This window comes from Rhinolophus sinicus, linkage group LG03 (assembly GCF_036562045.2).
Source record: "Rhinolophus sinicus isolate RSC01 linkage group LG03, ASM3656204v1, whole genome shotgun sequence".
Classification (NCBI taxonomy): Eukaryota; Metazoa; Chordata; class Mammalia; order Chiroptera; family Rhinolophidae; genus Rhinolophus; species Rhinolophus sinicus.
In genome coordinates this window covers 51,279,314-51,297,749 of record NC_133753.1, presented here as the reverse complement: position 1 = coordinate 51,297,749, position 18,436 = coordinate 51,279,314, and the positions used below count along the sequence as shown (strand labels likewise).

The 18,436-nt window shown below is 39.0% G+C and overlaps 1 long non-coding RNA gene and 1 other non-coding gene across 2 annotated transcripts in view; both read right to left on the bottom strand.

Moving 5' to 3' along the window:
* The window catches only part of LOC141570354 (uncharacterized), a 44,925-nt gene extending 26,911 nt beyond the window's left edge, over nt 1-18,014 (bottom strand). Inside the window, exon 1 of the long non-coding RNA XR_012494353.1 lies at nt 17,913-18,014. This is a non-coding gene — a long non-coding RNA (uncharacterized LOC141570354). The remainder of the gene's footprint in view (nt 1-17,912) is intronic.
* On the bottom strand, nt 7,771-7,874 carry LOC141570944 (small nucleolar RNA U13). The gene has a single exon (XR_012495383.1). It is a non-coding gene; the product is annotated as a small nucleolar RNA U13 (small nucleolar RNA).
* Nucleotides 18,015-18,436: the final 422 nt, after the last annotated feature.

Sequence of the window (18,436 nt, the reverse complement as noted above, 5' to 3'; positions counted from 1 at the left end):
CAAACATATCCCTATGTTAGCATTACTCTGTTTAAGGTACTATCTTTGGTACCATTGCCACCAGCAGGATTCTCACCTTGCTGCAACCATCATGAAGAATTTCTCAGTTGATGGACTGTCTTCTGTGTGTTTCGATTCCCTTAAGATCGAAAGTTCTGAGTGTGGGCATCCAATAGGCTAAGCCTAGGCCCCAGCCCATCCTCCATCTGCCAGGAGCTTCTTTAAAAGGAATCTGAACCCTACATTTCAACAACACACACAGTGAAGGACTGTCCTCTCCCATCTAGGGAGAGAATTGAACTTGGGTAGCAAACCCAGCAAGAATTATCTACCCTAATGGATTTCCATAAGCTTTCCGATATCCACCTGTGCCCTTCTTCCCTTAAACTCCCCTCATTGCTCCCACCTCCACTGCCTGTGCTAGCTCTTAAAGCCATTGCAACTCTCCTTTCTGCAACCAAAAATATGCTCACCTCTCCCCAAAGGGACACCACAATTCTGGCATCTTTGAAAGTGCTGCTTCTACTCTTATCTCAGACACATCTCTACCCAGCAAACAGAATGATCCTTTTAAGACCTGTAATAGATCTTGCCACTTCACTGCCTGAAGCCCTCCAATGATTCCCATGTCACTCAGAGAAAAAACCAAATCTTCACAATGGCTGTCTGCACCCTATGTTTTTAGTGTTTATTACTCCCTCCCATCTGCTTGATCTTGTCTCCCATTTTTCTCCCTCTCATTCTGCTCCAGCACATGCCTCCTCCCTCCCTGCTTTTCATACACACACACATGCTTGTTTACTTTTTTCCCTCAGATTAATACATAACTTGTTCCCTGTATAAATAATCTTCCCTGACTCCCTCTAAATAAAACAGTACCGTCACTCTTCCACCACCTCATATCCTACTTAGTTTTTCTTTATATTATCACAGCCAGTGGTATTTTATGTGGTCATTTGTTTATTGTCTGTCTCCTACTAGATATAAACCCAACGAGTCAGGACTTTGTTTTTCCATTGAGGTATTCCAAGAGACTAGATCAAGGCGTGGTTGAGAGGAGATACTCAGTAAGCATTAGTTGTTGCTGAAGTCGGATTACTCAGGTGTTAATACATGAAAAGATCTAATGTAAAACATGGTGACTTTAGTTGATAACATTGTATTGCACAACCGAAATTTGCTGAAAGAGTACAACTTAAATGTTCTCACAGAAAAAGAAAAAAAGATAAATATGTGAGGTGAGGGATGTATTTATTTACTAGATGGGCAAATCCTTTCACAATATGTACGTATATCAAATCACCACGATGTACACTTTAAATATCTTACAGTTTTACTTGCTAATTATACTTCAATACAACAAATGTTTAAAATGTGAGAGGTATTTTAACAAAAAGGTTTACAGTAATCTTTGTTCTATTTATGCTCTTATTCTCAGGACAGAGACCAAACCTGACTCCTTGGAGCAGGACCATTGGCAAGATATTGGGTAGCTCTCTGGACTGATAGAAAAACTGGAAAGACCAACTCAGAAAAAGGGCAGAAACCAGAGAGGCAAGACAACAGGGAATGTGGCCAGCAAGCCAAACAATGTCAACCATGGTCATATTAGCAGTTGTTAATGGGGGAGCAAAGATGGCCCAATGGAGAGCTGGATGTCTCCACGGTGGCTGCAATAACATAGAGCTACCCACTGAATTCCTGTGGCCTACAAAGTCAGTGTCAAGACTTGGAATGAACATGGAATGCCAGGTCCTCCACCATCTGGTGGCAGCCTACTTTCCCGTCTCATCTGCCATGGCTCTGTGCTCTCTCCTTCATGCAGCTTATCCCGCTATAGTCCTCACTGGTCCCCAAACCCAGCATGCCTTCATGCCTCTAAGCCTGGGCACAGGTTCTTCCATGGCCTAAAATGTCCTTCCCTCCTCTAGTGCCTTACTCAAGCTGATGAGCTCCTGCACACACTTCAAGACCCTGTTAAATGTCACCTCCTGTGTGAAACTTTTCCCTATTGTCCAGGCACAGTGCGTTCCCAGAGCACCCAGATAATATCTCTAGTATAGCCCTGATTGTGTTATAAATATCTGTTTTCATGTCTATCTTCTTCACTGGACTGTTAGCTAGCAGAGGGCAAGGGCAGTGTCTAATTAATCTTAATTAGTTAATTAATGAGCTACTCTAAGGAAACTGAAGGGTAGGTCCTGGTTATTTGCCCCAATGTGGAGTACAGTGCCTGGTACATTTGCATTGTTATTGAATAGTGAATAAATAACTTAAGTAATTAATTAAGACCCAAAAACTGAAAAGTAGTATCTCACGGTGCCGCGTAATGGAGTCCTCTACTTTCAGGTAGGATCTATTGAAATCTGATCGGTTTTTTCCTTTAATCTGAGAAGCCTTTGGGCAGACATTATAGTACTTCATTTCCGTACACTTGAGGAAATGTTTTTATGCCGAATGTAAATTCTTCCTAATGCATTTTACCAATTCTCTTCAATTCTCCCATCAGTGGAAAGAGAAAAGCTCTTCACCGCCACTCATACCACAACCTTAATATGTGCAAAAGTAGGTGGGGATAGCCACGTTGGGCTAGCCTGTGAGGTCTTCTTTATCAGTCTGCTAGAGCTGCCATAACACAATACCACAGACTGTGTGGCTTAAGCAACAAAAATTAATTTTCTCAGAGTTCTTAATGCTGGAAGTTCAAGATCAAGGTGTCACCAGCGTTGGTTTCCTCTAAGGCCTCTCTCCTTGACTTGCAGATGGCTGCCTTCTTGCTGTCTCTTCACCAGGTTGCCCCTGTATGCACTTGCATCCCGGTATCTCTGTGTGTCCTAATCTTTTTTTTTATAAGGATGTGAGTCAGTTTGGATTAGGGCCTAATACCCTTATTTTAACTTCCTTTGTTAAAAACCCTATCTCCAAATACTCTCACATTCTGAGGTTCTGGGCATTAGGGCTTCAATATATGAATGGGGTGGAAGTGGGGGAGGAGACAAAATTCAACCCATAACAGCTTTCAAGCAAGCATTCTGTCTCAGACAGTGACACCAAAGGGAAGCTTGCTTGTGGAAAGCTTGCTTGTAGAAAGCCGTGGTGCATCTCCATAATTTATTCTCTCATTTATTCTCATTCCATCACTATTTAATGAGAGCCATTCATATAATAACCTGGTCTATGTAAAACCAACAGAATGAGCTTTCCAAAATGCATGCCTGCTTATGTCCCTCTTCAGACAGAAACTCCTGAATGTTTCCCCATGCCCTGAGGTAAATTCCTAAGTCCTTGCATGGTTTACAAGACATTCCAAGATCTGGATTCTGCTTCCCTACACAGCTACAATGTCCTCACATGCCTTTTGCTCCAGCTACTTGAGTATAATGGTTCCCCAAATAAGTTATGCTAAGTTACTCTTAGCTGTATGATCCCAGGCAAAAATGTGTTTATTTAACAAATATTTAATTATCACCTCCTTTCTGGAGCTGTGCTAGGTCCTGGAGATAATGAAATCCCATCATCAGTGGTCTCCTAATATGAAGGAACTATCAGACAAGTAAAGAAAAATTACGAACAATTGGTAGGGCCTATAGCCTAGATGTATGCAAAAAATGTATCAGGAACTCAGAGGAGGATATCTTTAAATTTACGGAGCATTAGCTTCTCCAGTAAAGTAATACACCAACGTGCAAAATTAGACTAAGGAGAAGGCCAATTTATAGTACAACCTACATGTTGTGTTAATACACTGCTGAAATAAATCAGAAATGTGGTTCTAGTTATTAAGAATGAGATAAGTGACCTCTTACATAACTAATGAAATGGAAATTGATCACACACCCACTAAAATATGCAGAGGCCTCAGGTGGAAATTAAAATCCTTTCTTGCGAGCAGGAATTCATCTCCAGAGTGTTTTCAAACTGCACACATGAAAATCACATGGGACATCCACTGCACAAACCACCCCACCAAGCCTGAGGTAGTCTAGTTCATTTATCACCTGAAATTAACAGCCATAGTCGGCTGATATACTAAAACAGAGTCATACAATTTGTAGTGAAAATTATTTTATTTATGTTTGAAACCTTCCAACATGTCCCTCAATAAGTTTTCAGGCCCAGAAAGTTCTAAAAGAAAACTGAAGCGAGAACAAGAGCGGGCGTTGTTAAGCTGCTAGAGTAATTTAGACGGAAACCTTCCCTCTAAGACAATTTAGAAATGCTGGATGTAATGTATGCCCCTTTGTTTTCAGTGCACAACTGAGTTCACAACCAGAAAGGGAAATTCCAAGTGATTAGTACAAAGAGAGAACATAAAAGAAAAGTAGTAAATGATGAGCTGACTGAGCAGCTACTCAATTGGATGATGTAATATTGATATCAGTTTCCAAGGAGTTTGGGTTTTAACGCCATGTGGGAACAGGATGGAGTCCTTGAGTCCACCTGAGTTGAGGAGTGGGAAGCGGACCCGTGCATAAACCAGGATTCTTAAAAGGGCAGCATCTTTAGAGAAAGGTTGACTAGCAGTCATGTACCCACGGGCACACAGGTGAACAGGTCTGCACCCACATTCTGGGTAAGGAAAAAATGTCAGTCCTGATGGGGCTTTTATCAATGTATTGCCTCTCAGTTACAAATTCACCTAGTACCTGTTCTGTGATAATGGATGATGCCTTAAGCATTTCTCCTTTACAGTAAGCATGATACAGTGCTTTGTCAGCAGAGGGTGCTGGAGGGACACTGCTGGAGGAAGGGGGCTTCTCTTCCTGGTTCCTGTGTTCTGGGTTTGGTTTTTTGTGCTCTTGCTACAGATTGGTCAGCAGAGTGCATATATGGGCAAATCCAGTTCTTCACAGTCCCTCAGTGACCTCAACGCCCCAGCCTAGGACTGGTGACCACCTTTCCATGACCCTCCCGACACTGATACCATGTGCTCTAGACTTCATGCCCACAATGGCATCCCAAGTCCCTATGTGCACCCACATAACACTCTTGGCATGTCTGCACCCCAAAGAGTTGTTTCCTGCCTGTCCAACAACTGTGGATCCACTCGAATCTGGGCAACCCAGTATGATGCTCTCCCTTCCTGCGAGCTTAACCTTACCTCCACCAGTGTGGTCTGAACTCCAGCCTTGGGGAGGGCTCCCATTCCAAGTTAATCCTTCCTTTTACCACTCGCTTTATGTCTTTTTAGTTACTCTCTTATCGTAGCTTAATCATTCCTTAAACTAACTTATTGAAATTCTTGTGTGGTTTCTGTCTCCTGATTAGACCCAGACTAATATAACAGAGAAGTCAAAATCCCTGGTCGATTCTTTATTAAGGGTTCAGATTTACATTGCCTAGCAGGAGTAAATACAGAAACTTTGTGAAGGAATATTTCCTCAACTGAGTTTGGGTGGCATTCTCAACAGAGCAAGCATGCTGAATATGAATTCTCAATCCAAAATTTTAAAACTCTCAAAGCAGTAAACCTTCATGAAAAGTGTTGGCAAACATAAAAATTATGGGGCTTAGAACTATAAAACTTCTGATCATAAAATAATCTAAAAGAAAAAAAAAAGTATGCTTAAAGGAAAATTATGAATGGTACTTTAGAAAAAATGACTTTCAATGTAAAGGGACTCAACAATTTAATTAAAAGACAAAGATGGTAAGATCTTTGTTTTATTTCTTGATTTGGGTGGTGTTTACATGCATATGTTCATTCTGTAAACATTTATCTTTTTATGAGTATGCACTTTTCTGAATTTATCATATATTTCATATATATACTTATAAAATATATACATTTTTACATAATTTATAGGTCAAAAAAACTAGAAATGTTTTAGAAATAAGTCACAATAAAACACTGTATATCAAAACTTTTGGGATGTAGATAAAGCAGTACTTATAGAGAAGAAATCAATTACTTTCAATAACTATATTAATAAAGAAAAAATCAATTGATTTGCTTTGTCCAAGCAGACAAAGCAAACAGCAAATTTGAAGAATATAGAAGGAAGTGATAAGGTTAGGAAAAAAATGCCTGAGAAATGGTAAACATTAGTAGCGTTTCTAATGTTCATTTGTCCTTTCCTTCATGGATAGCCCATCTGTGCAAGTAGGACACCTGAGAATTGAAACTGCTTTTGCCCTGAGGGCTTTTGTTGATCGAGGCAAACTTGGACTTCAGTTTTGATAACCTCCTGGAGTGAGAAAACAGGAAATAATGGCTCAGGGCTCACCCTGAGACTGAGAATCCAATGGGAAACCCTCATTGATATCAAGCTTACCACACCATTTGGAGGACATGAAACAGAAAGAAATCTGCCCTGAATCCAATGCCAGGCCACTACAGTAAGGACTGCCTCGGAGCTGAGGGCAGTTGGTGTTCAACTTACCTCCCTAGTCCTCCTTTTCTTTAAATTCTGGCCTGATAGTTCTTTATAATCTTGTCATTTCTATAATACTTTTACTAGATTTTAAAATATAGTTTAGAATATATATACAGTTTAGATAACATTTGGATGTATTTGTCACAAGGAAGGGCTTGAATTACCTAGCCAACATTATCAGAAACCAAACCTCTGTATGGCGTAAAAGTATTCAAATCTATCTGGGAGTTACACAAACCAACTTAGAGATAATCGTTACCTCTAGGGCGGAAGGGAGGAAAAGAGATGAAGATGGGCCTTTAGTTTTATTTGTAATGTTTTACATCTTTAAAAGAAAACAAAAGATCTGAAGCAAATTTGTGAGATATTAACATCTGTGAAATCCTTGGTGGCAGTAGATATTGGTGGGTTGCTTACCCAATACCCATTCTCTCTTCCTTTCTTATTAATGGACTCCCAATTTTGATGAGGTAGGTAATGTCATTTTTCCAAAGCCCCTTGTAGCCTAGAATGGACATATGTCACTGTTCTGGCCAAGAAGAAGTAGGCAAAAGTGGCAGGGAAGGGCTTCCTGATGCAGTAAAACAAAGAACAAAGTTCTATCTATGGAGAAAGCCCTTTTCTGTCTTCTTCCTGCCTGGAATAAAAAAGGTGACCATGGCAGCAGCCATCTTTAAGTCATGAGGATGGAGGCCACTGAAGAGGGTGCTAAGGGTGGAGAAGAAGCAAGAGAGCCGTCTGCTCTTTGAGGGCATTTCTAAGATACCATATCAGTTTTGGACCACCTGCCTCCAAACTTCTTGTTATGCAGAAAAATCAACTTTCTAAAGCCATATTTTTTTTTTCATTTTTCTGTTGTGAGCTCCTGAACCTAGTCCTATGTGGAGCATTGGTACATGGATTTTTATTATATTATTTTCTTTATGTCGAAATCTCGCACAAAGTTATTTTAATACTTAAAGAAGTTAATAGAAAATATAGAAAGTAGGAACAATTTTACCAAACGAGTACAACCTCTCTACTCTTTTGAAACTGGCTGAGGGGAATTAATGGCTATATGAAGACGTTCCCTGTGTTTCTGAGAAAGCTATTTACACAGAATCTGATTCCTTTTCCAAGTTTGAAAAAAAAAAAAATCAAAGCTGAGTAGCATTAAATTCTGCTGTGTCAGATCATTTCTTTTATGGTCCTGAACACTAGTGAGGATGAAGATTGTCTTCCTGTCTGCTTGATCCCACAGTTCCAGCTGGTGGAGCTAAGCAGGTTTGACCAATGCTGCTGACATCAGTTACTATAACACTGCTTGCTCATATGGTGTCATACAGTGAATCACATTAGGGTGGTTTTTGAGAAAATAATAACTAGGTAGGTTTTTTGTGTGTTTGTTTTTTCATGTCAGACAGGTAATGTGCTGATGTTGTAACAAGGTTTGAGGGAGGCACATCTCGCACAAGAGCGTGAACACCCAATCATCACACTTATGAACTACAAAAGGATCATAACTAGGTAGCTTAGGCAGAAACAGAATACATGGGAAGGATGCTCACGTAACTGAAGAAGAGACAAAAGAAATCAAGCAGGGAAGAGACAGAAATAGATGTTAGTGGCAGGAAGAGCTCAAGGACTCTGGCAGATCATTGATTGACTAAATGACTCCAATCATTATCTCATCCTTGTAACAGACAGACACACAAAGATAGATAGATGATAGATAGATAAATAGATAGGTAGATAGACAGACAGACTTATTAGCTAAGCATATGCCTTAGGCCTTCTTGTCTGCTTCCAGGGTTTTGACTTGAAGAACACAATGACCAGAGCCTTTGGATTCTGAAAGGAAGAGCAGCCACTGAATTGTCATATCTCTGCACATATTTAAGAGCGCTGTTGCTCTGGAAGTCATTTGGGCCACTGTAAGGAAGGAGTCTGGATAATGGGTGGATAAGACAATGACAACTATCTGTTGCCGAGGTATATGCACAGAAAGAAAGTAGTTTATTTTTTATCCTAGAGATCCCCTTATCCATGATTTTTCTACAGTATTGAACTATACAAACAGTGCTAGAGGAGATTTCTATTTCTGCAGATATTTTTGAAAGTATATTTCTAAATGTTCCGATCTAATTAATGTAAAGGTATTATTATCAACTGAAAAGTATACTGCTCAAAAGAGGGACTTGTTAGACATTAAATCAGACATTAAAATCAGAAAAGAGAAACCTTTAAACTTATTTTTAAGAAGGCCTTTTAACTATGTCCATGTGAGTGGCCATAGTCTCAGTGAATAAGAGTTATTACAAAAATCCAAAGGTAAACTGTTACTTTATAATATCATTTATTTAAACAAATGAAATATTTTAAATCAATAAATATGTAAGCAATGACCCCCTACATACAATAAATTAGATTTACTTTTGAAAAAAGCTTTGAAAATCACTTTCTGAAAGTGTTTAATATTTTTTTCATCATTTTGAAGTGTATTAACTGAACGGCAATTTTGTTTTCCTTAGAACTTAGGTTGACATTTCTTTTCTTTTTTTTTTTTTTAATCTGTCTTTTTGGTGTGCAATGAAAACCATTGAAGAACAAAGCAGAGCATATTTACATCTTAAGTTTGACAAAATTGTTCCGGCTTGTGATTCAGAATAATGCATGAGCACACACACATTTATCTCTTCTTTCTCCAGAGACTACACTAACATGAAACTAAAGGAATGAAAAAAAAAGACAAAGTCAACAACAATGAAGAGAACCAGAAGGGACCATGGATGGATGAGAGATTTTAGTGCATTTATGCAAGACGACAAGTGGATTGAGACCTCCACTTGTGGGAGCATAGTAGGTGGAATATTCTGAAGCGTCCTGCTGCTAGAAACTAAGTCTGGCATAAATTACAACAAACATGACTTTAAATGCATCGCTGAGGTCACAAGAAAGTGAGGAAAATCTCTCAACACCAAAATTCAAAACAAGAAAAATAGAAGAGGAAGGGAGGGAAAGAAAAAGGAAAGGGAAGAAGCAGATAAAGACAACAGATAAGTGAGCCAGACCCTAAGGGGAGGGAGCAGTGATGAGTTGATCCTTCATGTGGTAGCTCTGTTTCTAAAACTATCAAGGTGTGGAATTACGCTTAATAATAATAATAATAATAAAAACAGGACACCCAGGAAAGTTAAGATTGGGGAAAATATTCCAAATCTGTAGTCTCATAAAAAAATCTTACTGAAAGATAATAATAAAAGTAAGCAAATACATATAGGAGTATAAACGCTATTCTATTTTAGTTTTCTAATAAACAAATATGACAGTAATCATAAACAAAATATGTAAGTATGCTTGCTCTGGTTAAATGTTGTTGCTTGTGAGTCATGAAGAAGAGGTACGAGGTTGGTGCAAAAGTAATTGCAGTTTAAAAGGTTAAAAATAATTGCAAAAACAGCAATTACTTTTGCAGCAACCTAATAGAAGCAAGGATAACATGCTTAGCCTGAAATGTTGTGACACTAGAAGTGGAGGGTTACAGCTCATTATCTGTTTTTCTTTCATTTGCTCTGGCTTGAAATAGAAACCCAACCTTTGTTGTTTCCCAGGTTCCTCCTTTCAAAAATTTATCAAACTTGACACTTATGATTTCTGCACTTTTGGGTATAATTGTTCTTCAATTAAAAATCTTTTAAAAAGGAAAGAAAAAGTAGAGCCTAAAGAAACTGGGAGGTGAAAGGGAATGATACAGGTGGGGAAAAGGGAGGGAGCAATAATGTTTTCATCTTAAAAAGTGGGGAGTCAATAGATATTATTCATAGAACAAATAATGTAGGCTTAACTATTTTGAGTTTACAAAGATGAGGAAAAGAGAAACCCTGACAAAATTACGAAGTGAGGGTATGTGGCGGAAGAGAGTGAAGTAATGAACTAAGTCCTCATTTGTCACAGCAGGAAATTAATGGACAATGCTGAAACTAGATAAAGAAACTAAGTTTCTTAAGACAACAACTATATGCTATTTCTCATAATTCTGCGGATTTGCTGGGAAGTTCCTCTGTTGCTTTGTCTTGGGCTCACCCGTGGGCTGCGTTCCCCTCAAGACATGGCTGGGCTGGTCAGTTTGAGGTCCTCACTTGCCTGCGCTAGCTATCAGCGAGGCTACTTCAGCTCTCCTCCACGTAGCCTCTCACTCTTCTGTAGGCTAGACCAGCTTGCTTAAATGACAGTTTCAGAACAGCATTCCAAAAAGTCAAAGACAGAAGCTACAAGGCCCACTGAATGAAGCCTAGTCTCAAAATTTGCAAAATGTCATGTCTGCCTATGTTACAGGACAAAGGACATCCCAGGGCCAGCCCAGATTCAAGGGGTGAAGAAAGAGACTCTGCCTCTTGATGGAAGGAGCTATGAGGTCACTTTGCAAAGGGGTGAACATAACAGGATAGGAGGAATCTGTGATCACATTTGCAATCCACTAGCATCTGCCCTCTGCCCACAATTATTTTCATTTTTCTCACATGCAAAAGAAACAAAAACAGAAAGTTAAAATTGATTGTTTCTGGAAAGTAGAACAGGGGATAAGGAAGAGTGGGAATAGGATTTTTTTTTTTTTTTTCATTCTTAGCCCTTCCGTATTATTTTTTTCAAAACACATGCACATAAGGTTCAGTGCATATAAATCCCTGCTCTGAACAAAAAGAAACGGGAAAGGCAGTTTCCCCTATTCTCATTTAATAAATGATAAACAATATTTACTGAATTTGGACTTTAGGAACTATAAGATCATTAAACTACTCAGAAACAACATTCTTCAGTTTTACTCTGCCTACCTCATGGGATTAATGATTCAATTTAAAAATGTTATCGTATATGTGAAAAATGCTTCTTAAACTGTAAATGTTTTATAATTCACTACACATTATCCATTTCTTCTGTTTCTACGTTGTGCTCAGGATTGTATTAAACTGTGTGGAGGCCACAAAAGGCCAGAAAATAAGGTTCTTACCAGCAAAGAATTAACAGTCTAGGTGAGGAGACAAGATGACACCCAGAAACCAATTATAGTACATTATGCTCGACCGTAAGGGCCCAGAAAGACAGGGACAATTACTCTTTGTTCATTGCAACCTCATCAGGACCCCACACATAATAAGACCGTGACAAATATGCGTTAATGGAGGGATGGATCAATTACCTGGCAGCCCATAATTCAGAGTCTGGACACAGCACTGATTTCGAGTGCTGGAGGCATCTGAGAAGTGGCATTCAGAGGAGCTGGTTGTACTCAGTTAAGGCACCGAGGCAGGGCTTTATTTCCAATTAGGATATGACAAAGTCACAGTGCCACAATAGGGAAGATGGATATTCCAGTCCTGGAGAACCCAGGAAAGGAAAGATGCATGAAGGTGGGAAGGAGTTCAAACCAGCTTGGGTGGAAGCAGAGACGTGGGAGGAGGGCTGTGGGGTCTCCCAGAGCACCCACTTTCTGCCCCTTGGGCAGTTGGGCAGACAAAGGAAGCAGGAGGGTAGGGGGAACAGGATGGAATGGCAAGGGACAGGAAGCACTCTGGGCATCTGAGAAGGAGGGAGGGACAAAAACCTACCACCCAGTAGGCCACAGGGGGGGCCCAGTTACAAGTGCTACTGTCCCTCCATGGAGAAGAAACCCCTCCTTTTCCTCACACTTTATCCAGCACCCAGTCCATTCTGCATTTATCCAGGAAAACCAATGTGAATTGGACATTCTCCCTCTCACTGAGACATTAGAGCTTTTACAGTGGGAGAGACCCCACTTACATAAACTAAGGGCCTTGGAGCATCCCAGAAGGTTGGAAAGCCAGCTACGAGTTGAGACACACCTGGGTTCCTATCCTGCTTCCAGCACTCATAGCTTGAGATCCTTAGGCAAGTTAACCTTTTTCAGCCTCAGTTTTGTCACCTGAGACTAGTCCCTTCCTCACAGGTTGTAAGGATGAAATGAGGTCCCCATGTAAAGCTCTAAGAGGGTGCTTGGGTGTACAAGAGCCTTAGTTATTGTTAGGGAAAGCCACAGTTGTCAGACCAGAGAGGCTGGGTGGAGTTCCTGGCTTTTGACGTGGACCTGAAAACAAGTAGAATTTAAATATGCAGAGATGGGCAAGCCGGGGCATCCAAGGTGGCAGCAAGAGCAAAGCCTCAATGCAGAAAAACTGTGTGGAGGGAACCAAGGAGCTTTCCATTTGACTGGCCGTGGAGAGTGCAAGAGCTATGTCTGGAAGACAAATGGGGTATCTTGGGGTATCCAGAGCAAGAAACCAAACCTTGTTCTGGAGTCAGCAGGGATCCATGAAGAGTTTTCGCAGAGAAGTGACTGGGTAAGAGATGGGTGGGGGGAGGCGGGACTAAATATAGAGAGGGCCAGAGGTTGGGTGTCTTTCAAATAGATCCACTCTGACATGTTGTGGGAAAGACCTAAGGTTGAGATGTGATTTTAGGACTTTATCTCTTTCACAACTGACTTCAAAGAAGAGAAGATTGGGTGACGAGAGAGAAGATAAAGGGCCACGTTAATGATTGGAGAGGCAACGTGGTTTAGGAAAACATCGATACACCTCGTCTAATCATTCACCGAAAAGCATCTGAAAGTACAGCTCTGCAACCCTGACCAATGAGCTGGAGTCCAGACATGGTCTGGCTTCGGGCAAAATGAAAATAGATTGCGCTATAGATCTCCCTCAAACCTCTATAGGGTCCCATTGCCCTATTAGCATTACCCCTTCCCTCAGTTGCCCAGACCCATGGCCACATCCAAATGTACTGCATCTCCACATTTGGGTGTGGTGGAGACGTTTGAATCCCCCAAGGCTGCTCCCTGGCTGTGGGACTTTGGGCATGTGACTTGATGTGGTCATTAGAGACCTCAGTAGTCAACTAAGATAAAGATGAATCCTTCAGCCATGGACTCACTGCCTACAAGCCTTAGTCTCTTCCTCCAATGTAGAGGGAAATCTACTGAAATCCTACAGGCACTGGACAGAGACTCCCTGTATGTCCTTGACCTCAAGAACTGCTGAGTTTATGTTCGGACAGCTCATTTGCTTCCATTTCAGGTTGATCCTAAATACACAGACACTGTTTGCTCATAATAACGAAGATATGTCACAATCTGTGAGAACATCTGAACTTATAATAAGCTTAGAGTTAGGCACTAGGGTAAATGTTCTAGAGACTTGCAGGTGTTCTCAGACCAAATTGTTTTTGTCTGAAGAACTTATGTGAAGTATTGACACTGGTAAAGCAATTCCAAAATGAAAACTGATACTGTATATCTTTGTGCTGGTTTTAAAGTAAAATGGATCTATATGACATTATTTCCCATTTGAATCTGGCAATGATCTAATAAAAGTGTTATTATTATCATTTGATAAGTCTCCACTGAATATTAAGCCATCTATATCATATATACACAAAAATAAAAATGAACCATCTCATGCTTTCTCTTTGGGAATACAAAGTTCATGACTTTTATTTTCACTACATCTAATTCTGATTAGGGTATAATTTAAGTTTTTATCTCCATATTAAATAAGTATGCCTATTCAGTAATGAATGCAAATGTTATAAGACTGTGGTGGAACTCACATTTGTCCCACATGAAACACTACAGAAGAGGGCTCAAGTGTGTCAGGGGTACCATTTAAATAAAATATTTCCTTATCTGTTTGATCTCCAGTGGGCTTTACCTGCAATATTTTCTTAGCTCAGGTAAAGTTCCTCATAAAAATTGAAAATAATATTTTAAAACATCTCTGAGTGATTTAGGCTAGGCTTTCTTCTATCTAGTCTGAACTTGTAAGGTTTTATATGCTAGCATTAGAAATAACTGTGAGAGCAGGCTTTCAGTTACTTTCAAACCACTCAGTTCTCCCTCTCATCATAAGCACCTCATGAGGTGGGATAAATTTGAGAGAACAATAAGCAGAGTCCTTCCTTGCCCAGAACTAAAGTTCACTCATGAACTCAAGCAGAAAGGGATTGTATTGGAAGCACATCAGAAAGCTTGAAGAATTCACAGGAAAACCAAGAAAACCAACAGCATGAAAACAACAACAACAACAACAACAAAAAAAAGAATGTAAAATTAAAAGAAAACTTGATTTGAGGAAATAGAGATAATTCAAGGAATAAAAAGTATCAAATCACAAGCAAGCAAGAAAGCTAACAATAATATAATATAAAACCATCTGGTATCTAAAGGGAAATATGAAAATATATTGCATAAAATATATATGAACTTTATATATAATATATATTAGCTACATATAATATAACTAATATATATATATAAACTTAGGGTTTTGTCTGATGTTATTATATACATACGTTATTCTTTAAGAAGAGTCAAAAAGCACGAAGGTTTGAAATTTTTAAAAGATAAGTTAAAAACTTAATAGCAGAGTTAAAGTATAAGTAAGTCTTTTATAATGGAAAACTAAAACACAAGTAGATAAGAAATATGACAGAAAAGATAAGACATAGAAATCGTATCTCTATCATTCTAGGAGGCTGTGATCCAATTAATAGATGTTACAGAAAAGTGAAGAAAATGAAAAGAAGGGACTTATTAAAATAATGGAAAAATTTTCCCCAGAATGAAAGTTACAAGTCATCAGAGAATGACTTTACCCAACACAATACAATTCAGAAACATCCACAACAAGACACATGATATCACAAATAAGGCAATAGTAAAAACTTCCATGGTGTTGGGTGGGGGAAGAATAACTACCTACACAAGTTAAGAAACACACTGACTTCTCATAAGCAATAGTGGGTGTCAGAAAAAACTGGAAGAAAATGATGTATGGAGATAGAATTTTATACCCAGCCAAGCATCATTCAAATGAGATTGACTCAAATAAAGACATTTTCAGACAAACAATGCCTCAGAAAACTACTCCTGACTTACTAAGAAGTTACTTAGGAATGTACTCCATCAAAAATGAATAAGAACAACCCAGAAGGAAGACAGGATCCAGGAAACAGTGGATCCCACCTAGGATGTTTGTATAGAAAAATCTCAAAAGAACAGCTATATCAAAGACAGCAACATGTCCAAACTTGGGTAGGAGCACATAAGGCCAGGAGAGAGACAGAGACTCTGCCAGAGTTTCTGTGTTTGAAAGGCTTACTAAATTTGAGGCTGTGGTAAAGCATGTTCTTCTTTTTGTCGGAAAGGAAAAGAAGAAGGGAGAAAGGGAAAAAGAAAAAGATGAGAAATGTCAGGAAGGCCAAAGGCTATACAAGAAGGTACTAATCCAAATACAAAGCAAAGTGTGACATGATGTTAATATGACCGAGTGAAAGAAAAGAAAAAGCATGCAACCTTGGTATTACTGTGCCTCCTCCTTTTCAGGTAGCCCATAGCTCCTGATATTGGACCCTTAGAGAGAGACATGTAATCCTAGCATATTGTCCCTCCTTGTCATGAGCAATAATTAACTGATTATAATAACACAAATGTATTTGGGGGGGTTATAACGTTTTTAGTATTTAATCAGTCATAGAGAAAGCAGGGAAGCCTTTACTATAATTGTTGAACTGAATGCAAATCTTAAGAATGTTGACAACATAAAAGCAAAGGTGCAGCTGAAAAAAGGGCTCTAGATTAACTCAAAGGTTGGCTTGCATCCTCCATAACAATGAAATGGCTGAGGAGGAATCCAAAGCAATCACATCAATATGAAATGCCCAAATCCTAAAGTTGGCAAATTCAGCAAATTTGTTCTTCATCAAATTGCATTTTAGAGAATTGGGCTACTTCACACAGGAGGTAAGAGATGAAAGAGAAAGAGTGATAAACTTACCTTTCATAGAGAGGAGTAAAATACTAACTAAATGTGATAGAACAAGAAGCAGAGGTTTAAGCATAGTATTTAAAGTTTAAAATATCAGCAATTGAGAAATTTTTAAAAAATACTATAACTACCAAACATTAGGAAAACAAGAGGTAAGGGAAGTACAGGGCCGTGTGATCTAAATCCTCATCTTACTACTATCATACAAGGAGTCAATAGAATGTTCTAAAGCTGATGAAATTAGGAAACAGTGACATAACCTTATTATTTTGAATTATGGAATAAGCCACAAAAGAATGTAAAAGAGAAACAGCTAATAAGGTTGCCTTAGAAGAATGGGACTAAAGCTTGGGAGAGGTAAGCCAGGAGAGGGTTGCTTTTCATTGTAAGCTCACATTTGCTATTTTATTTTTTACCAAGTGCATCAAAATGTCAGTGATATTTTTAGGTGTGTGTGTGTGTGTGTGTGTGTGTGTGTGTTTTCCTTAGAGGCAAGGACCATACCTTAGCCATCTTTGTTTCCCTAGGTCTATCCTAGGAGTTGGCACAATAGCAGTAAAATAACGACAACAGGAAAACAATCTCTTTGTTAAGCACTTACCATGCTCCAGACAGTATGCCAAGTGCTTCACATAAATGTTGTCATTCCTTACACAGCCCCACAGGTAAACATTCTGTCTTTCCAATAAGGAAATGGATGTAAAGAAGTTAAAAACAAAACAAAACCAAAAAAAAAAACCAGAAAATTTCCAAGAACACACCACTGGTTAACGGCAGGATTTGCCCCTAGGTTCTGAAAACCAGCAGTGTTTGAGTCTAAGTCTTACTGTCTCTAAGACCTTAGGCTTTTTTTTTTTTTTAACTGAATGAGTGTTTCCATGAATAATTGTGAACAAATGAATATATGCAAAACTTAAAATGAATGTCAGTTATGTTGTTCTTCAAAAAATACCATTTTATCTTGCTACAAGTATCACCATCTCGATCCAAAAAGCTTGAGACTCATAAACTCCGTATGCCTGAAATAACTTGAAGAGGCTATTGTGAAGAATAAATAAGGTCTGGTGGAAGCCAGAGGGAAAATTTAGATTCTCAAATATAAGTGGGGAGATTTTTGTCCAGTAATAGAACAAATTGAAATAATCCAGGCTGAAGGAACACTGGGTAGTAAATATACATTGAATCAACCACAACATTTTCAGCTTTCTGGACTAAAATTGTGTTTTCATGCAGATTTAAATGGCTTCAGCATTAGGGCTTACTGCAAAATTAGTTTGCCTAAGTGGCTGTGTCTTTGAGCCCAAAGAAGGTCACACGGATGCAAGAGTGTGCCCTGCCTCAGGAGCATAGCACTGGTCCCCATGCCTTTTTGATCATTTAACTCTATAAGTGAAAAAGGTAGTGTGCACCCCTCCCCCTTATATATGGATCTATAAATTACATTCTGATATCCTGGATTAAGATATGTATCACAGAACACATACAAAAATAGAAAACATAAAAGGATGAAATAGATACAGCATATAAATACAAGTTCTACTTTGTCTTCTTACCCTCCAATGGGGAGTCTTGTACAACCCCAGCTACACCTCACTTAGAAGAACCCCGGTCTATAAGGTGGATTACCACACACTGAGCAAGTAGCCATGGAAAACAAGTTGTGTATAAAAGAGAACAAAAATATTATAATTAGAGCCAACATTTATTAAGCACTTACCTTGTGCCAGGCACTGTTCTAAGCCATTTGTGTGTACTATTCTCTCATTTAATCCTTACAACAACCCGTGGGCAGGTTGTACTTTACAGAGAGACAAGATTGAGGCACTGAAAGATTAAATAACGTTCCTGAGGTCACACAGCTGATAAGTGTTAGATTCAGACTGCCTTTTTAAAATAAACATTTTGTTTTTGAGTAATGTTCAATTTATAGAAAAGTTGCGAAAATAATACATAAGGTTCTCATCAGACAGCTTCCCCCAGTGTCAACATCTTATATATTCATGGCACATTTGGCAAAACTAAGACACAAACATTGGTACATTACTATTAACTAAACCCCAGGTTTTATTTGGGTTTCACTAGTTTTCCCACTAATGTCATCTTTCTGTTCCAGAATCAAATCCAGGGTACCGTCCAGAAGTGGTACCCTTTCTAGTGTAGTGCTTCAGTCTGGGTTCTACCAGAGAAACAGTCATAGTAGGACGTGGAGATAAATACGTACAAGTGTCCCTTTGCTCGTAG